The sequence below is a fragment of the Narcine bancroftii genome, chromosome 3 (genome assembly GCF_036971445.1).
Source record: "Narcine bancroftii isolate sNarBan1 chromosome 3, sNarBan1.hap1, whole genome shotgun sequence".
NCBI classification, from domain to species: Eukaryota; Metazoa; Chordata; class Chondrichthyes; order Torpediniformes; family Narcinidae; genus Narcine; species Narcine bancroftii.
The window spans coordinates 242,481,076-242,503,039 of NC_091471.1; the positions used below are offsets into that span (position 1 = coordinate 242,481,076).

At 42.0% G+C, this 21,964-nt stretch overlaps 1 protein-coding gene and 2 long non-coding RNA genes across 3 annotated transcripts in view; 2 read left to right on the top strand and 1 right to left on the bottom strand.

Annotated features, from left to right (window-relative positions):
• Positions 1-21,964, top strand: part of notch3 (notch receptor 3) — a 298,038-nt gene that overhangs the window by 32,523 nt on the left and 243,551 nt on the right. The gene's annotated exons all lie outside the window — the stretch shown is intronic.
• On the bottom strand, positions 1,239-2,964 carry LOC138758426 (uncharacterized). Its single transcript, XR_011354279.1, has 2 exons — positions 2,636-2,964; positions 1,239-1,385 (listed from the first exon to the last, which is right to left on the bottom strand). It is a non-coding gene; the product is annotated as an uncharacterized lncRNA (long non-coding RNA).
• On the top strand, positions 2,239-14,074 carry LOC138758428 (uncharacterized). Its single transcript, XR_011354281.1, has 2 exons — positions 2,239-2,498; positions 13,590-14,074. It is a non-coding gene; the product is annotated as an uncharacterized lncRNA (long non-coding RNA).

Consider the following 21,964-nt stretch of genomic DNA (forward strand, 5'->3'; position numbering starts at 1 on the left):
TCCAAGTGCTGGCTTGGAAGAGTTATCTCCCTGCTGTTAGCTACATTGTTGAAGTGGTATACCACTGCCAGTCTGAGACCATCCACAAACTGGAGAATCAGAACTTCATCTTCCATCTGGGCATCCTCCTACCAGATGGCATTAACATTGACCTCTGGTTTCCGTTAAACCCCCACCTCTTCTTCCCCATCTTCCTTCTAGTTCTCTCTCTGTCTCTCTCTCTCTCTCTCTCTCTCTCTCCTCTTTTCCCCACCTCCATTCTCAGAGTCAAAATCAATTCTCACATTTCCTCATCATATCCATTAACACCTTTTGGATGTTGGTCAGGACTCCTCCCTCTCCCATTTCTTGTCTCTAGTCTTTCATTAAGATGCCTACCTGCTTTTGGCTTATATGTTGAGGAAGATCTCAGGCCTGAAATGTCAGTAATATACTTTTACCTGAAGTAGACAGTGTGAGACTGTCAAAAACTTCTGAAGGTGTACTGAGGAGAGTATTCTGGCTGGTTGTATCACTGGCTGGGTATGGTGCTGACAACACTCAGGACAAGAAAAGTCTCCAGAGAGCTGTGAACTCAGCCAGTGACGTTATGGGCACCAGACATCACTCCATCAAGGACATCCACAAGAAGGCTGTGTCTTAAGAAAGCAGCCTCTATCTTCAAGGACCCCCAGGCCATGCCTTATTCGCTCTGCTACCATCAGGAAAAAGGTTCAAGAGCCTGAAGACAAGCACCCAGCGGCACAAGGACAGCTTCTTCCCCTCTGCCATCAGATTCCTGAATGAACAATGAACCCCAGACACTGCCTCACTTTGACTTTTTCTTGCACTATTTTTTATTCATTTTGTAAAGGGTTGCAGCAAAACAACAAATTTTGTGACACGTTCATGACAATAAATTCTGATTCTGAGATCGGCCGAGTTCCTCCAGCATTTCTGTGTGTTTTTGCTATCATCTCAGCATCTGCAGACTTTCGTGTTTCACCACATTGGATAACCTATTCAATGTGCCCATCCATCCACTCTGTGAGCAATGAATGAGTCCATCTGGGCAGTAGCAACGTGTGCTCAGATCTGCTCATTGGAATGTGATGCAATTTCTCACGACACAGAGAATGCCAAAGAAAGGAAAAGGTCTTTCATTCTATTAGGACATCTTGTTCAGCTGTTGTATCATACTGCCAAAGATAGCTGTTAGAGACTGTTTCACAAAATAAAAACTTGTTCACAGAGCAATATTAGAATAAACGCCATGTCACACAAATGGCCACTTTATTTGAAAGTAACTCCAGGTTTAGAGTTTGTAATCATTTAATTCAGAAAGATATCATGGCTTGGCTTCTTGAACGTAGATTTAGATTTCCAGAGGAGTGACGTAGAATAGCCTGGAGAGAATGAAAAAGTCTTTGATCAAAAACCATGGTAATAGAAATGTTTTGTTCCTGTGGTTTGTTCCATCAAAAATCTCTGCCATCAATCTTCATCTTCTATCTGGGCATCTATAATCTGGATCATTTCAATGTTATTTGGGAAACAATCGTTCTAATTCACAAAATAAACCAGCAGTACAGCTGGAGCTGCTTTAAGGGCAGTCCTGCAGCTGGTACAGTCCTGGGAATAGCGAGGAGCGGAGACCCAGCAGTCTCCTGAAGGGTCCTACTGACCAGTCGAGGAGCCTGTTAAAGGAGCCAATGGTGTTTTATTTAAAATCCTGTGAATGTGGGGTCTGGGCTCAAAATGCCAGGGCCTATGTACGGCAGCGGCCACAAGGGATTGCAGACTCTGGGGGGAGCAGCAGACAGGCACAGGGCAACAGTAACGGGGAGAACACCGCCCTCCCCACCCCCCACCCCATTGAGAATGAGAAGCAGAGGAGATGACCCCAAGGACAGTGACCACAGTGGCGGACCAGCAAGGGACTCTTCAGCTGATGGACACACCTAGGCAGCAAACTGTGGCTGACTTGCGGGTGAGAAACCCACACAGGCCGTGGACTACTGGAGACTGGCCTGAGAACCAGGTATCGGAACTGGGATTTGAGAGGGTGCTGAGAGCAAGAGGGGCTGCAGGAGCCCTTGGAGGCAAATCCATGGACACTCAACGGGCAATGCTAATGGCAAATCTTTGTCTGCCTTATGACAGGCTAAAGGCAATTTCTTCTTGCATCACAATAGTGTCTGATCTGATTGATCTGGTAAACAAAGAACAATGCTCCATTCATAAAATGATGTACCGTGACCTTCTAGTTGATTAGTATTGTCATTGTCTGTAAAAAGACTAACATTTCCAGTTTCCTTTGGAACTGTTCAGATTGGAATGTTGACCAACCACTCTGGGAAAACCTGCTTATAAAGTGATCGCTGAAAATACTGAGACCCGAACAACAAACACCAATTCATCACATGTGAGATTCTGTTACTATAGAAGAGTCTTCAGATTACCTCATGCATGGTGTGAGCCAAATTCAACCATTTCATGAAGTTGAACCAAGCACTAAGGTTGTGTAAACTAAATTTGCTTCAAATTGGTGAACAAGCTCGCTATCTTAAATATAACTCACTCTATTCTATTCAAAACACAGAAATGCTAGAGGAACTCAGCTGATTTGGATCCATAAAAGGCAAAAGTATATTACCAATATTTTGGGCCTGAGCCCTTCCCCATAGTCAAAGCAGAGAGATGCTGGAGGAACTCAGACGGTCTTGTAGCGTACATTGAAGGTAACGACCTATAACTGACATTTCGAGTTTGAGTCCTTCCCCAAGGTGAAAGAAGGGCTCCAATACAGCATCTTCAGACTTTCATGTTTCACTCTAACTTAATTTTAAGCAGATCTGGCCTCCTTCAGCTCATTAGCCATCAAAGAACATGTATGCATGACCTCTGTGTACATGGGACCGATCAGAATTCCATCGACTATCTACAGTTACCACGGTTACAGTGCCACCAATCAGGACCGGGGTTTGAATCCCGTGCTGTGTATAAGGAGTTTGTATATTCTCCCTGTGTCTGCGTGGGTTTCCTCCCACCGTTCTAAACATTTTGTGGGGGTGGGGGGGGGGTGGTGGGGGTGGGGGTGTAGGTTAATTGGGTGTAAATTGGGTGGCACAGACTTGTGGGCCGAGATGCCCTGTTACCGTGCTGTTTGTTTACATTTTTAAAAAAAATTAAATTTGCCTTAACTATCTGGCTTAACCCTTTCTCTTGTGGAATGTTTAAAAGCTTATCCTAGTTGGTAGTTTTACACTGATAGATCATCAATAATCTATTTATAGAATCCTTTGATGGATTTCCATATGATCCATCTTCCCAGTGCCAGCTCCTTGAAAATGCTTTTCAATTTAGTTCCACTTCTATTTCGCATAATCTTGCCAATTATTTGTCACTTAACTTTTCAATCATTAATAATATTTTATATTTTAATGTGACATGCTTTACGCGCATAATTTTGACTAGAAAAGATCTAAAGATTTAAAGAGAGCTTTTTGGCCTTCATAAATCAAAGTATCTAGAGAGTATTGTGTGCAGTTTGGTCACCTAACTATAGGAAAGGTATTAATAAAATTGAAAAAGTGCAGAGGTTTACTAGGATGTTGCCCAGAATTCAGGAAAGGTTAAACAGGTTAGGACTTTTTCTCCTGGAGTGTAGAAGAATGAGGGGAGATTTGATCGAGGTATTTAAAATTATGAGGGGGATAGACAGAGTAAATGTAGGTGGGCTTTTTCCACTGAGGTTAGGTGAGATACAAATAAGAGGAAATGGGTTAAGGTTGAAAGGGAAAGGTTTAGGGGGAATTTCTTCACACAGTGGAATTGTGGAACGAGCTTCAAGTGATGAATTCAGGGTCAGGGTCAGTTTTAACATTTAAGAAGAATTTGGACTGGTGCATGGATGGGAGGGGTTTGAAGGGCTATGCACTGGGTGCAGGTCAGAGGGACCAGGAAGAAGAATAGTTCAGCACAGACTAGAAGGCCTGAAAGGGCCTGTTTCTGTGCTGTCGTGTTCAATGGTTCTCTCTGTTGCCAGTGGCAGGAGAGTTAAGAATTACTGGGTGTGGATTTAAGGCAATTGAAAAAGGAGTGTGTGGGGATGTGCTGAGGTGAAAGAAGCAAAACTTTCTCATGTTTGGAATTATACTGTGTTGGATGTCACTTTACAGAAAAATAGGTGAAAGCAGATTAAAACATGCTTCTGTTGGGGAAGTATGCCATGCTCGGGGTTACAAGGAAAGAATGACATTGGTTGAAATCAGTCTTGCAGAGAAAAGGTGTGTGCTCACTGGATTGCTGAGATCTGTCGAAGTCTGAAAATGCGCTGTTGATGGAAAGTTGTATCTGCGATTATATAAAAGTAGACGATGTCAAAAAAGCTCACAAAGATAAAATAGTGTGAAAACCACTTTGAACATTTGCATGCTGACCAGTGAAGTATCGCAGCTGGAGTTTGTTATGATTGTACTGGCAGTCATTTACACTACAGCTACGATTTGTCATTAGCAACCTGTCAGCTGACAGTACTCAGTGTCCAGTCTGAATAGAAGGTCCATAATTCATTTCTTTGACCGTCTTCAGTGGTTGAAGCTGACCTGAAATGTCAAAAGATGTGTCATCACAGCTATGGCAACTGATCCTGACCTTTCCCATTCTCCCTGTGACTGCATGGGTTGCCCCCGGGTCTCCAGTTTCCTCCCACTATCCAAAGTGCTGGTTGGTAGCTGAAGTGGCCGCTGCATATTCCCCCATATGCATAGAGGGTGGGGTTGGGAGTTGATTGGAACGTGACGATGAGTCAGGAGCCAGGATTCGACAGGGTGTGGATGGCAAGAAGGGCTCCCGAAAGGTCTCAGGCATTGAAAGCTTCCTGATTATGTCGGAGGTTTGGATCTGGAGCTCGGGTGGATGATGAATTGAACAGGAGTCTGTGCCAGCTGCAGTGGCTGTGGGAGGGCTGGGGGCGAATCCACGGACTCTCGGTTTCTCTGAAGGGGCTCGATTTTACTTCTGTAAGGGGTTCCAAGTAAAACTAATGGCAACTCTTTGCCTTACAGGAAATAAAATTTAAACTATGTTTCATTTTAATTTATTATTATGTGACAATAAAAGGAACATTGAACCATGGATTAGGTTACAGGGAAAATTAGTGGGGAATGTGATTGCTCTATGAGCCGTCTAGAACCAATGACCTGAAGTGGTGGTATGGTTAGCATAGCAGTTAGCGCAACGCTATAACAGTGCCAACGATCGAGACCGGGGTTTGAATCCCACACTGTCCGTAAGGAGTTTGTACATTCTCCCTGTGTCTCTGTGGGTTTTCCCTGGGGGCTCCGGTTTCCTTCCATCCTCCAAACGTCCCAGGGGTTGTAGACCAATTGGGTGTAATTGGGCAGCATGGGCTCGTGGGCCAAATGGCCTGTTACCATGCTGTATATCTACATTAAAGAAAAAGAAATGGCTTTCTTCTATTCCTTGCAAATCATCTATGTCATCTATAAGGAAATATGGAAATGTTTCCAGTGGTACTTTTCATTCATATGCCCTGTTATTAGATTCATATCCACAGGGCCCAAATGATTCACTAGATTAAATCAATTGATTCCTGGGATGAGGGGGCATTTAACCATGAAAGGAGGCTGAATTTGATTGGCCAATGATCACTGGAGTATTGGTGATCTGGGTGAACTTCCTCCCCAGTGTAACTGAGGGAGGGGTGTGGCATTAGAGATGCCATCTTTCAGTTGAAATGATAAATTGAGTCCTGTTGTCACTGTTAGATGGATGTAAAGATCACATGTTACTATTTTGCAAAGGTGGACAATTCCCCATAATGCCATTGGCCAGTACTTACTGCTCACTTGTCATCTTGCCATTGTTTGTGGATCATGATGTGTAATGAGACTGCAAAAATGCTTGATAGGTCAAAACGAGTGCACATTAGAAAAGTATTGACTGTGGAATTTATGAAAGCAATTTCGGCCTTCTCTCAAACCAGCCTCCCCTCATTGACTCCCTCTACACTTCCCTCTGCATCAGGAAAGCAGCCAACAAAGGCCCCTTCCATCCCAGTCACACTCTCTTAACCTTCCTATCGTTAGGGTGAAGTTCAAGTTTATTGTCATCTGATTGCACAAATACAACCCAACAAAACATCGTTTTCTGGTCCTCAGTGCATGTAGGCACACACCTAGACATAACACACAAACAGACGAATAATACGTATGCAGGACAAATATATGTATATAAAAATAAATAAATATTGTTTTGTAAATTTGAGCATCTTGGAGGGTCAATGTGAGCAGTTCCTTTGGTCGTTCAGCATTCTCACTGCCCTGGGAAGAAGCTGTTCCTCAGCCTGGTGGTTCTGGCTCTGATCCTCCTGTATCTCTTCCTTGATGGAAGTAGCTGAAAGATGCTGTGTGTGGGGTGGAAGGAGTCCTCAACAATTTTGTACGCCCTCTTCAGACATAAATCACAGTAGATCACGTCAATTGTGGAGGGGGAGGGAGGAAAGGGTTAGGAGAAGGTAAATGAATTTGAAAACACCACCATATTCAAGGACAGTTTCTTCCCCGCTGTTTCCAGACTCTTGAACGGACCTCTCATTGGTTAAGTTTCACTGCTTTTACATTGCTTCAACAGAACTTATTTGTTCCTCATGTAACTCTGCACTTTAATTTTGCACCTCTTGTTGTATATTGGTTGAGTTGCCCCGACAACTTGCAAAACAAAGATTTTCACTGTACCATGTTCAGTTCACTTAAAGGTACCAAGGCCATGAGCATTGCTGAATAAATGTGTCTTCCCTTGATAATTTTGTGTAATATTAATGTATGGACAAGTCGTCAAGTTTATTGTCATCTGATTGCACAAGTACAACCCGACGAAACAGTGTTCTCTGGTCCTCAGTGTAAAACACACAGACACACAACCTGAAATAACACACATCCAGACAAACAGTGCATATTCAGGAGATGTATTCATAAAAACAACTAAATAAATAAATAGATTTATTACTATTACATGACAATAAAGGAATCTTGAATCTAATGTGTATTAATACGAAGACTAGTAACTGAATGCAGGCAGGTGCACCAGGGATTTGTACCTCTTGGATAGTTTAGCTAGAAAGCTTTTGGCTGAATTGTAACAGCAGCTGCAATAATAATCAAGCAGCTGTTGGTTTAACACAGTGAGCACTTGCTGCACATAAACAGTCTGGAGCTACTTTTTCCTGAGGTTGTTAATGCAAGAACGGTGGTCAGGCATCCTGTAGAGACGTTCTTGTCTCTGAATGTTCTGGTTTACCCAGGATGGAAATGAAGAAGGATCATGGATGAGGGTTCTCATCTAATGTTGGTGACTTGTAGCTGAGGAACCCACATAGGCCACGGGGTGCTGGTGACTTTGCGTCAAAGGACTCACACTAGGCTGTGGGCTGCTGGAGACTGGCTCGAGAGCCAGGTATCAGAACCGGGAATCGAGAGGGGGCTGAGGGCTCCTGAAAGGTCCTAAGCTCTGAAGGCTTCCTCATCATGCCGGAGGTTTGGATCTGGGCTCAGGTTGCCAATGGTTTGGACTGAACTGGAGTCTTGTGCACCTGCAGAAGCCATGAGAGCACTGGAGGCAAATCCACAGTGATCTTTTGCTTCTCTTTCTCATGGTGAATCTTTGTCTGCCTTGCGGCAGACTGAAGGCAATTTCATGTAATATTGAATTTCTGTTTTTCACTTGCCAATAAATAGTATCTGATCTGATCTATATCGAAGAGTCGCTGTGCACTGACCATTCTGCAATTCCTTTGATGCCCTTTCAACACGACATTGCTTACATGGATCCTGTCTCAACCCCACTAGGGGGGTTGTGCCTATTGAAACTCTGCCTGTTGTGGCCTTGTTCAGAGCATGTTGAAATCTGTTAGCAATTTACTCTCCTCTATCTCAGCAAGGCTTTTGATTGTCTCAGGGCCAGCTGTTGTTCAATTGCTGTAAATTATTTGTCTGCAGCAGTAACTAAAAGAAAATAATACCTGCGGCCCCTGGGTGATTCACCACAGCTGGGCACATGACTGGCATCTGTCAGTGGCTTAATAGCACTGTCCTGTGGCTGGTGACATGCAGGAGTGTGTCGGTCAGAACTTCCCCAGCAATGGAAAGGCTTCTCACTGGTCAGTGACATCAGCATCCCCTGGTTTATGAGCAGTGACAATCTCATTGTATGTCTCTACTGCACCTTTGTCCCTGGAGTAACATACATGTTGGAACATGGAACTACATAGGCAAGGAGGAGAGTGCAAAAGGAGAGTACATGCCGCAACTCTACAAATCTCTGGTGAGACCACGCTTAGTGTATTGTTCTGGTCACCTCATTGCAGGAAGGATGTGGAAGCTATAGTGAAGGTGCAGAGGAGATTTACCAGCATGTTGCCTGGATTGGAAAATAAGTCTTCTGAGGCAAGGTTAGCAGAGCTGGAATCTTTCTCCTTGGAATGAAGAAGGCTGAGAGGTGACTTAATAGACTCTGAGAGGCATTGATAAGGCCAACAGCCAGCATCTTTACCCCAGGGTGGGACATCTGTAGAAAGTGAAGGGAGGAAAGTTTAGGGGAGACATCAGGAGTAAGTTTTTTTACACAGAGAGTTGTGGGTGCTTGGAATGCATGCCGGGCTGGTGGTGGAGGCTGGAACAATAGGGACATTCAAGAGACTCTTTAACTGGCATATAGATTAAAGAAAAATAAAGGGTTATGAGGTAGAGATGGTTTCATTTTTTTTGTTAGGTACATGTAGATTGACACAACATTTTGGGCTGTACTATGCTGTAAAGTCCTATGTTTTATGTATTATAATCAGTGTCTGTAGACTTTCCTGTTTACTTAGGCAAGGAGGAGGCTACTTCATCTCTCTGAAAGAGTTACTCAATTGATCTCACTCCCCAACTCACTTGTGCACAGTTTTTCCTTCAAGCAGTTGTTCAAGTTCCCCTTGAAATTTACCATTGAATGTGCTTTCATCGGATTGAAGGTGATACTGAATACTAATTTCAGGTTTCACGTATAACCTTGAGATTCTTTCTCCTGTGGGCGAGGCATAATTATCACTTATTGGTCATGCAAAAAGCTACTCAGGAAGATTTGTTACATGTAAACAAATAAAGAAATGTAAACAAACTGTGCAATAAAGAGAGAAAAAAAAATCAATGAAGTGCAAAAGCAAGAGCCCTTAAATGAGACTCTGATTTAATTTTTGTTGAGGAGTCTTATGGCATCTTTACCTCTTTCCTGATGGCAGCAGCGAGAACTGAGTGTGTGCTAGATGGTGTGGATCCTTGAAGATTGCTGTTGCTCTCCGATGGCAGTGTTCTCCATAGAAAAGTTCTTGATGGTGGGGAGAGTTTTATCTGTGATGTTCTGGGCCTTGTCCACTACCTTTTGCAGGGCTTTATGCTCAAGGGTATTGGTTTCTACATACCAGACCATGATGTAGCCATCAACACACTTACTGCCACATATCTGTAGAAATTTGCCTGAGTTTATGATGTCATACCCAACCTTTGCAAACTCCTGAGGGAGTAGAGGCACTGACGTCCTTTCTTCATGATGCCATTAGTGTGCTGCGTCCAGGAAAGATCCTCCGAGATAGTGACTCCCACCAATGTTCAAAATTCAGATTTATTCTCAGTATACATTGATGACATCACCCCAAGATTCTTTTTCCTGTGGTCCAGGTTTATTGGTCATGCAAAAAAAAGATGCATCTACATCAAAGAGAAATATTGGTAGTTACATCAACAGCAGAAAGCAGGAGCCTATTCTGTTATTTTTCTGAACTGGGCACTTTTGAATAAAAAGCCTTAGAGAAATGTTTGGTACTTATAAAGCTCATTTACTCAATGGTAAAAGGGTGGATCTTTCCAGAAGATTCAAAGGTCAGTTCACCTGCAGGGTTTAATTTTCTGTTTCCTGTTCGTGGAAATCCTTAAATTGCTTTGGAATAAGCCTTGGAGAATTAAACAAAGATAAAGCAGTAAACAGCAGGATTACATCTGGTTCTATTGCCAGGGCCATAATTAATATTAGTAAGTTTTTGTGAAGTGGTCAAAGGGGTGGATTTAGCGTGTTTTTCTTCAGGTGTTGTCTTATGTGGCAGGTGGAAGGACACAGTAACCTGCTCTGTGGATGGGCGTATGCAGGAATTTTCTGCACAAACAATAAGGAAAAGGAGAGAGCTTCATTAACTGCATTTTCAATCTGCATCAAAGCAGCCAACACAATTCACCAGATACAACGGTTGGTGGGGGGGGGGGGGGGGAGGGGTGGTGGTGGTGGAGAGAAGAACCATAAGCACAGAATGCTCCATCGGTTAGAGGATTTTACTTGGGGATGGGGGTGGTGAGTGGGAGAATGATTTGTAATGTGCCTTCATATGGAGAATAGCTCCTGTGAAAGGTGTACCAGTGTGATTGTACAGATTCTATCACCAATGTGTATATGTACAGATGGTAGTGTAGGATGACTGTGATTGGCTGAGAGCGTAGCCACACCTACTGGCAGGTCTTAAAGGGTTGCTCCTAGCCAGACAAAGGTCATTCTGGACTGGTCGACCTACTTGTGATATGCTCCAGTCTTCTAGTTAATAAAAGCCTTGGTTTGAATCAACAAGTCTTTGGTTCTTTCGACGCGCGCTCCAACCAGAATCCTGGTGTTATCTGGAATGGCTTGTGTTTCAATGCTGTTCTTTTAAAATGCCCATAAGCATAATACAACCAGTCACTGCTGTGATTTTGGAAACCCAGCACAGTCCTCGTACACCACGTTCCCGCCATCATCTACCCTCCAAAGATACGGGTGCCAGGTATCAGGATCACCAAGAATCCGAACTTCTTGAAAACTCTCAAACGTTTACATTTAGCTGGCTTTTGTGTGTGTGTGTGTGCGTGCGTGCATAAGTGCCACAGATGCACAGCTGCAACTTTATTTTTCTTTAAAACTGCTCGATTGGATAAATGAAGCATGCCATGTTTGCTAATGGAGAAACTAACAGATTCCACCTGTTCATTTCTTCTTTAAATTTGAATTTTAAAAGTACTGCTCAAGAATCCAGAAAATCCAAAAATCTGGACCGATCCAATCCCCGAGCGGTCTGAATTTTCAGACTTTTAGTGTAATTTATTGTCATGAAGAAGTGTCACAAAATGTCTTGTTTTGTGGCAGCATCCATTGTACATGGCAGGTGAAAATTGCTATAAATTACATTTCCCTAAGTACACTATTTAAAAAAATAGTTCTAAAAAAAAGCGAGGTGGTGTCTGTGGTTCATTGTCCCTTCAGAAATCTGATGGTGAAGGGGAAGAAGCTGGACTTGTACCATTGAGTGTTCACCTTCAGGCTCCTGTACCTCCTTCCTGATGATGGTAGAGGGTGGTGAGGGTCCTTGAGGATAGAGGCTGGTTTCTTGAGATTTCCTTAATGGAGTTGATGAGCTTTTATGAGCTGATCATTGCTAATGAATAAAGTGTTAATGTTTTCCTCTCTACAGGCAGCGAATGATTTGGTAAAAATTAATAATTTAGATATACAGCACGACTCACATGCCCACACTGCCCAGGAGCACCCATGTGACCAATTAACCAACTCACCCCAACCCTCTTTTATCCAGGGTATCAAAGGTTATGGGGAGAAGGCAGGGAAGTAGGGCTGAGAGGGAGAATAGATCAGCTCACGATGGAATAGCGGGGTGGACTCAATGGGATTGTATATTTTATGGATTTCGGAACATGGGAAGAAACCAGAGCACATGGATGAAACTCATATGAATATGGGGAGAATGTACAAACTCCTTACTATTGTCTGATGTTATTTTCTGTAAGCAGATAAAATAGCATCAGCTCACCACTTGTATCCGTGGTTAGAGAAAATTCCCGAATATCCGAAAAATCTTCTTTACTTGAGATAGGTCCAGTCCTAAGCATTTTGGATCATCGGAAATGTACTGTACCATAAGACCATGAAACGTAGGAGCAGAAATAGGCCATCCAGCCCATCGAGTCTACTCCACCATTTAAACATGAGCTGACCCAATTTCCTACTCAGCCTCACTGCCTGGCCTTTTCCTCATTACCTTTGATGCCCTGGCTAATCAAGAACCTATCAATCGCTGCCTTAAATTCATCCAATGACCTGGCCTCCACAAGCACCTGTAGCAACAAATGCCACCGAATCACCGCCCTCTGGCTGAAGAGATTCCCCCACACCTCTGTTCTAAGCAGTCGCCCTTCAATCCTGAAGTTGTGCCCTCTTGTCCTGGACTCTTCCACTGTGGGAAACAACCTTTCTACATCTACTCTGTCCATGCCTTTCAACATTCAAGATGTTTCAATGAGAGTCCTCCTCATTCTCACACAGACAGCACCAGTTTGTACAAGAGTTTGTACGTTCTCTCCATGTCTGCATGGTTTTCCTTCAGGTGCTCTGGTCTCTTCTCACCTTCCAAAACATTAGGGGGGGGGGGGTGGTTTAAGGTTATATATATAAACCTACTAAAAAAAAAGCTTTTGCTTGGAAACCAGCCGAAATTTTTCTATACCTTGATGAAGGACTCAAGTCTGAAAAGTCAGTTATGCATTTTTACCTTTGCTACATAAAGGACACTGTTTGACCTGCTGAGTTTCTCCAGCATTTTGTGTTTTTATTCAAAACACAAAACTTTCCAACCTTAGACTCCTAACATTCTATTTTTCTTTCATTTATGTGCCTGTCTAAGAGTCTTTTATGTGTCCCTATTGTAACTGCCTCCTCCATCATCACCCCTGGCAATAAATTCCAGGTAAGTAAAAATGTACCCCAGACATCTCCCTAAAACTTTCCTCTCCTCACCTTGTACAAATGTCCACTGGTGTTTGCTATTCTCGGTCCAAGAAATTGGTGCTGGCTGTCCACCCTATCTATACCTCTCATAGACCTTTATTAAGTCACCTGTCATCCTTCTTCGCTTCAAAGAGAAAAACCTTTACTCTTCTAACGAGCCTCATACTTTATAATGCACCACTGTCTTTTTTTCACATCACCAGTGTTCCAGGAAATTATTCGCATTTTCCTGGAACGCACGCTGTGGAAAAGGATTGGAATTGGAATAAGGATTCCTTCCCATTCTGATATTTTACACTTCGACCCCTCGTAAATTTCCCAGAACGCCTGCAGTCTAAAGTTATCTGCAGGCATCCCGTGAACAATAGGCTTAATAAAGATCAAGTCCCGCCCCTTTAATTACCGCACTTCCGGTACGCTATCTAAACTCGCATAAGGACACGGAGATTTTGAGTTTTGGTCGTTCGGGTATGAACCACCAATGCCGAGACCTCCGACATTCTTCAGACCAGTAAAATCATCCAAGTTCTACCTTAAAAGCAAATCTGTCTCCCATTGTAATTAATAATGAGATATAACAACCAACACAGACTGATAACTATGCAGCCAGGGGTTCTGAGTGGATAGTAACGGAGTTAAGGAGAGGAGGTTTATTCTCTGATTAGAAAGAATGTGAATTTGTGATTCATGATGCAATTTAACTATGTATGCCAATGCCTCAACATTTTCAGATTTGAGTATTAGTCATCTTCTCGAGCTGCCCTACAGGGAAGATGACCACGGCAGCAGACCGGTGAGGAACTTGACAGCTGAAGGACCCGCACAGGCTGCGGGCTGCTGGAGACTGGCTCGTGGGAGCCAGGTATCAGGACTGGGACTGAAGAAACGCACTGAGAGCAAGAAGGGCTCCTGAAGGACCTCAGGCACTGAAGGCTTCCTGATTATGTTGGAGGTTCGGAGCTGGAGCTTGGACTGCCGACGGATCGGATAGGGGTCTGTGCGGCTGCAGAAGCTGTGGGAGCACCGGAGGTGAATCCACAGATTCTCAGTGACTCTGAAAAGACTCTCTTTGTTTCTCTTTCCCTCGTGCTGTAAAGGGTGCCGGGTGACACTAATGCCAACTCTTTGTCTGCCTTATTGGAGGCAGAAGGCAATTTTGTGTAATATTACATGTTCTATACAATTACACATCAATGAAGAAATATTGAATCTTGAACCTTGACTGCTATTGATCGTGTCCATATGGAAAATATCAATGCAGAATGACAAATAGTTATCATGTGAATGGGATCTATTCTGCAAACTTCCCAGCATCTTGGAGGTAAAATTCAAGAGTCTTTCAAGTTAGATGTGAATGTTGCTGTTTGTCATATGGCATCTCTCCAAGGTTATATTTTGGAATTAGAGTGTAAGCATGGCTTTGCACCTGTCCTCACATTTAACAGCCCATTTACTATGTGAAATTAAGAATGAAGATAATAGGAATCGGCCATTCAACCCCAGAAGCCTGTGTTTGATCTGCCCAGGCCTCATCTTATCTTCTGGGCTAGTTCCCCATAGTCCTTATTTCCTGATATTTCAAAATGTTTACTGGATGTGCTGGCGTATAGGACAATCCTCAGAACTTAAAAATGTCACCTCAAAATCAGAGGTCCTTTTATACGCCGGGTCTCAAATCTGAACCTGGAAAATACAGTACAGTGTTTTTGCCTTTTAAACTGTTTATTCTTAATGCAGGTGTATTAGTTAGGCATTGTAAGAGTAAGTCACAGGCAACCATCTGGCATCTACCAATATCCGTAGGTGCTGGATACCAAGTGTTTTATGTAGATAAAATGCAATATGATCTGTTAAAATTTGCTGCATTGAATGTGCTCATACTTTGCAGGATCAAAGCAAGCAAATTCTTTAGGGTAATTATGCATTCATTCATTTAGGGCATTATGCATTCATTCATTTAGGGTAATTATGTATTCATTCATTTAGGGCATTATGCATTCATTCATTTAGGGTAATTATGTATTCATTCATTTAGGGTATTATGCATTCATTTATTTTGGGTAATAATGCATTCATTCATTTAGGGTATTATGCATTCATTCATTTAGGGTAATTACGCATTCATTCATTTAGGGTAATTATGCATTCATTCTTTTAGGGTATCATGCATTCATTCGTTTAGGGTATTATTGATTCATTCATTTAGGGTATTATGCATTCATTCATTTAGGGTAATTATGTATTCATTCATTTAGGATATTATGCATTCATTTATTTAGGGTAATAATGCATTCATTCATTTAGGGTATTATGCATTCATTTATTTAGGGTAATTATGCATTCATTCTTTTAGGGTATTATGCATGCATTTATTTAGAATAATTATGCGTTCATTAATTTAGGGTATTATGCATTTAGGGTAATTATGTATTCATTCATTTAGGGTATTATGCATTCATTTATTTAGGGTAATAATGCATTCATTCATTTAGGGTATTATGCATTCATTCATTTAGGGTAATTATGCATTCATTCATTTAGGGTATTATTGATTCATTCATTTAGGGTAATTATGCATTTATTCATTTAGGGTAATTATACATTCATTCATTCAGGGTATTATGCATTCATTCATTTAGGGTATTATGCATTCATTCATTTAGGGTAATTAGGTATTCATTCATTTAGGGTATTATGCATTCATTTATTTAGGATAATAATGCATTCATTCATTTAGGGTATCATGCTTTCATTCGTTTAGGGTATTATTGATTCATTCATTTAGGGTAATTATGCATTCATTCATTTGGGGTAATTATGCATTCATTCATTTAGGGTATTGTGCATTCATTCATTTTGGGAATTATGCATTCGTTCATTTAGGTTATTATGCATTCATTCATTTAGGGTATCATGCTTTCATTCATTTAGGGTATTGATTCATTCATTTAGGGTAATTATGCATTCATTCATTTAGGGTAATAATGCATTCATTCATTTAGGGTATTGTGCATTCATTCATTTTGGGAATTATGCATTCGTTCATTTAGGTTATTATGCATTCATTCATTTAGGGTATCATGCTTTCATTCGTTTAGGGTATTATTGATTCATTCATTTAGGGTAATTATGCATTCATTCATTTAGGGTAATAAGCATTCATTCATTTAGGGTATTGTGCATTCATTCATTTTGGGAATTATGCATTCGTTCATTTAGGTTATTATGCATTCATTCATTTAGGGTATTATGCATTCATTCATTTAGGGTATTATGCATTCATTCTAGTGTTAACTTTTGATTTGAACAGTAGTTGTAAATTCCCATTTGGCACAAGTTGCCCTCCTCAAGGTGATGTCAGGACTGAGGAATGGAATGTTTTGGCACTTGAGGGCAACATCAGTTGGGATGTTTTCTTGACATGGGCTGCTGGCCAAAAGTGTTCAGGCTGACTAAATCTGCACCTTCAGCCCCACGCAGCAGTCTATGCTCCCTCATTGTGGGGATAAATGGCAGCTGTTACCAGCTCAGAGCTTATCAACAAAGGTCAGAGTTTGGACTGTTATTAATGCAACTATTCATCACTCTGAAGTGCAAATTGTATCCCAACGGATTGGGCTCGACTCGGATCCAGGTTCCAGGGGTGACAGCCAGTTAATCGGCCAACTCTCATATTTTAATCCTTCATCCTAATGCATTTTTCTGCTTATTCCCAGCATTATACCACAGTTGTGGATGCTGGTAAATGGTATGTTGCCAGATGTCTGACATAGGAGCTCTAGAGCTCAGTACAGGGAATTGGCCTGTGGTGACCTGTGCCGATTTTGCTCTATCTTCCTCTTCTCTCATTTAATTATAAATTTAGACATAAAGCACGGTAACAGGCCCTTTCGACCCAAAAGCCAGTGCCACCCCATTACACCCAATTGACCTACAACCCCTGGGACATTCTTAAGGATAGAAGAAAACCAGAGGGCTCAGAGGAAACCCAGTTAGATATGGGGAGAATATACAAACTTCTTACAGACAGTGCGGAATTTGAATCCTGTCCCGTTCGCTGGTGCTATAACAGCATTGTACTAGGTGCTACACTTACCATGCCAACCCATGAGGTGAGAAAGCACGGACTTTGGAAATAGCATTCCCTGACCAACCATCCATGGTGCAGTTACCAAGAATGGAAAATTAGCTGGCAAGTAATAGCAGATGAAATGATTCATTCATCAACACCATGGAATAGTGCATTACTGAGCCCCAGCTGGTGAACATTTTATTGTGATCCATCTTTTATCTGCTTCATATATACATGACATCACATATAATCCTAAGATTCTTTATCCTGTGGGCCAGGCAGAATTGCCACTTATTGGTAATGCAAAATATAGTATCTTCTTGAGTACAGTTTTTTGCACTACCAATAACTTGTAATTCTGCCTCAAAGGCAGGAAGAAGAATCTCAGGGTTATATGTAATGTCATGTATGTACTCTGACAATAAAACTGAAATCTGAATATTGATTGGTTGATCCCAGTGCACCTCATCTTGGTGTCTTAAGGAAGCGTAGTTGGTTGAATTTTAATGTTTAATTTTACTAGTTATGTGTAGGTATGTGGAACGAGCTGCTAGAGGAAGTGGTAGAGGCAGGTACAATTGCAACGTTTACAAGGCAATTAGTTAGGTAGGTGGATAGAAAAGGTTTAGAGCAGCCATTCTTGGCTATGATTTCAGCTATGGTTCCCGAGGAGCAAAGTTTAAGGAACCCCTTCCTGTGAAGCGGTTAAGTTTTGGTTTCTTCTGTACTTCTCTCCTACCGACTATATAAAAAACATTAAAAAAATTTATGTTACATGAGGTGAAGAGAAAACAAAGCATTAACTTGAATGTGCTTGGCCCCCAGTGGGGCCAGAAGTTCCTGTTGAGAATGGCTGGTTTCAAGGGATATGGGACAATCACAGGCAAATTGCACTTTCTTAGGTATGTTTTCTTGTTGTAAAAATATATGACTCTACAAATAAGTCTTTTTATGAATTGTGAATTACTACATCCTAACAGTTTGGACCAGATTTTGTTTTGTTATTCACAGGAAGGAAAGCAGAACATATATATAAAATGAATTTATGTTACTTAAGTAAGGTTATTTGGCCCAACAAGCCTTTTCTACTTCTTTTATCTATTTATCAAGCCTTCCTATAAATAAATCCATGCTCTTTGCCTTCTCAATGAGGCAAAATCTGACTCAAGTTTCTGGGTTAAAATTTGACAGTCAATTACATCCGATTGAATGTTAAGCAGGACTACTTGGTTAGCAGTCTCTGGACCAATGAGTAACTGGAACCAAATTCCAAGATGATTAGGTATCAGTCACTGGTCTCGATGGAGGCATCATTTGTCATTGGAGCTTCTACAACAGTTAGCATAGCGGTTAGTTCACTGCTGTTACAGTACTAGAAGCAGATGACTGTCTGGTGCTCTAGGGCCAGTCACAGGGAATTGGCCTGCAGTGACCTTAGTTAATTTTGCTCAATCTTCCTTTTCTCTCATGAGGTGATTTTGGCAATAGCATTCCCCGACGCTGTCTATCAGGAGTTTTTATGTTCTCCCCATGTCTACCTGGGTTTCCTCTTACCCTTCAAAAATTCACTGGGGTAGTAATTGGGCAGCACATCTCGTGGACCAGAAGGGCCTGTTACCATGCTGTACCTGAATGTCTAAATTTTTAAAAATAGATTTAAATTTAAACTTTTGGTTTGTGCTCAATCTATTCTGGGGGAAAGTATGAGAGCAGGATATCAATGAGCAGGCATGAAGGTGGATGAATTGGATGACCCAGGGGTTTTCTGATGACTATGGAACACTCTGTCTTCTCCAAATGGGAGGTAGGAACCTTGAATAAGGAGTCCGACAATTTGGAAAGTCAAAGAATGACGATCATGCAGGTGAATTGGAGTTTATTATCATCAGGCAATTGGGTAACCATCAACCGCCTGCCTCTGTCTCCCATCTCCCGCCTGACACCACCTCATCTGCCCTTCAACCTCCTCGGTTCACCAGTCCCCTCTCTCACATCTCTGACCCGCTCCTCATCCTGGCTACAATCAGCTTTGATGAAGGATTTTGATTTGACATGTTGACGGTTCCTTCCTTCCCCCCACCCTGCCCCACAGATGATGCTTGATCCTCTGAGTTCCTTAAGGAGATTGTTTTTGCACCACATCACTGAATTCTCTTTGTACTTTTTCTGCTCTCTGCATACCCACAGCTTACGATGGAAGACCTTGACCTCTTAATCTTTTAAATTCAATAATTTAAGCAATGTTACTGAATCAACAACTGTGGAATTAGGCTTTTCAATTTTGTACAATATCAAGGATAGAGCTCATAGGATGATTACCTGCGCCATAGCACAGAGTGGCTCCAGATCACGGAGTCAGCTGGATTTCCAGAAACTGATCTCTGAGACTCCAGCATTATTTTGTTGAGTTCAAACTTTAGGAAAGAATTTAACCCCTTTGTATATGGATGGAATTCTCTTCACCATTGCAATCTCCTGTGGCTCAGTTGCTCCCTGGTCTTCCCCATTGGACAGAGCAGTATTCTATTGGTACTGGAAAGGCTACTCATTATCCTTGTATGTATGAACAGAGGCAGGCACTCAGCCAGGTTATAGCTACATGACTAAGCCACTTGGCTTCTTGCTGTATCTCAATAGTCCCTTTCAAACTGCCGTGTAAAATGGGGTTAACCGGGCAATTTGCCCATTTAACGCCCCAGATACACGGCAGTTAGAAAGGGTCCAACCGGGTCAACTTCATCAGAACCCAACTGGGTTCTTGATCTTCCTCCGAGGCAGATTTGAAAATGAAAATGGCCAACCCAGCTAGTTCCCCTTAATGTTCCCTTTAAACTTTTCCCTTTTCACCCTTAACCCATGTCATCTAGCTTTTATGTCATCTAACCTCAGTGGAAAAAGCCTGCTTGCTTTTATCTTATCTTATTTTTTTCTCCCCTCATTCTTTTATGCTCCAGGAAATAGTCCTAACCTGTTAAACCTTTCCCTGTAACTCAGTTCATCAAGTCTCGGCAACATCCTCGTAAATATCTGCAATCTTTCAATCTGTTTGGTATCTTTCGTGCTGTTAGGTGACCAAATTGAGTGAGACTTGAAAATGAAACCCCTTCTGTCCTCCAAGATGGACATAAAAGATCCCAAAAAGAGCAGAACTAGTGTTAAGCCCTATCACCCTATGGCCCTGTTCTCTGATTTGTAAGATATTGATTCATCGCTTTCCTCATTGATCATATTTTCCAATCTCTTTTTTGACCTCCTTCTGACTAATCTCAATGATTGCACATACACAGCCTCTGTGCAATACTGTGGGATTCTCTCCTGTAACAATTTCTAACCACAACATTCGCCCCACACAGTTTACACTGCATCAATTTGCAGTCGCCAGTTAACATATCAGCTTGCATGTCTTGGGGATGTGGGAGGAAAACAGAAGATCTGGAGGGGGTGTGGGGGGGGGTGGGGGGGGGGGTGGAAATGTGCACGGTCACAGAGAGAATGTGCAAACTCCACAAGCTTCAAGTTCAAGAACGAACTGTGGCAGTGAGTGAGTAGCTCGACATAACTGTGCATCCAAACTTTTGTAAAGAAATTTTTCAGCTTCTCAGTTATAAGATTTCACTCCACCATAGGAAACATCCTCTTAATATTCCTGTTAATTCTCAGAATTTTGTAAATTGCCATCTATTCAGTTCTCCTTCTAAACTCCAGTAGGTACCGACCCATCTTCCATAATCTCACCTTGGAGATCAATGCCTTCATCCCATGAATCAACTCAGTAGATCTACACCACACTATCTCCAAGGTATTCTATTCCACTTGAAGTGGACATAGGTTATGGGTGAAAGGGGAAAAGTTTAGGGGGTCATTAGGGGGAATTTCTCCACATAGAGAGTGGTAGGAGTATGGAATGAGCTGCCAGCTGAATGGTGCGTATGAGGTCAATTTTCCACATTTAAGAAAAATTTTGATAGGTACAAGGATGGGAGGGGTATGACAGACAATAGCAGAATAACTGTTTGGCACAGCCTAGAAGGGCTGAAGGGCCTGTTTGCTGTACTGCAGTGCTCCATGTGGTCTCAGCAAAGGGTTTCTTGCCCAGAAGTGCATCCCTAATGCACTCTACAACAATGGCTCCATGTTGCACTGGACTCGATGAAATTTCTTAAAACTAAAGGAACTACTTTTCAGGAGATGAGTACAATACAGGTGTCTCATTGCACATACTTGCTTTACATGCAGTTGATGATGAAGACTTTGCAAAATTTATAATTTTCTGATCTTTTTAAAATTAAGTTTTGCATGTCACCTGCATGTCCAGCACTTGCTTTCCATTCTTGAAAAGATGTTGAGCTTCCTTTTTGAACAGCTGCAAACTCTATAGTGAAAATGATGCCCAGTGTGGTTGGGTGAGGAGTTGTAGGATTTAGACCCAGCAATGATGAAGTAGCCATGATATATTTCCATGTCAGGATGGTGTGTTACTTGGAAGGGAATTGCCTGTGCAACATGATCCTTACTTGGAGGGAGCTAGTCAAAGGAAATGGGAAAAGTAGTCAATAATAAACTGCCCCAGCTGTCTGGTGATGGTAACTGACACCTATTGCTTACATATATGTCATGCTCGATTATACTTCAGTTTGTTCATTAAATGGGTTTACAAGCAGGGATTCCTTGTCCAGTTATCAGGGTGGCATGGGTAGCGTAGTGGTAAGCACCATGCCATTACAGTGCCAACGACCCGGGTTTGAATCTGGCGCTGTCAGTAAGGAGTTTGTACATTCTTCTCATGACCTGCCTGGTTTCCTCCAGGTGCTCCAGTTTCCTCCCACCCTTCAAAATTATATAGGGGCTTGCAGGTGAATTGGTGTATTTGGAGGGTATGGACTCGTGGGACAGAAAGGCCTGTTACTGTGCTGTATATCTAAAAAATATGACAAATTACTCTATGTGCTTCCTCACATCAGTGTGATGAAGCTTTAAGAAGAAGAAAATATGGTCTGCAAGAGATCACTTTTTTTTCTAAACTCAGCATGAAAC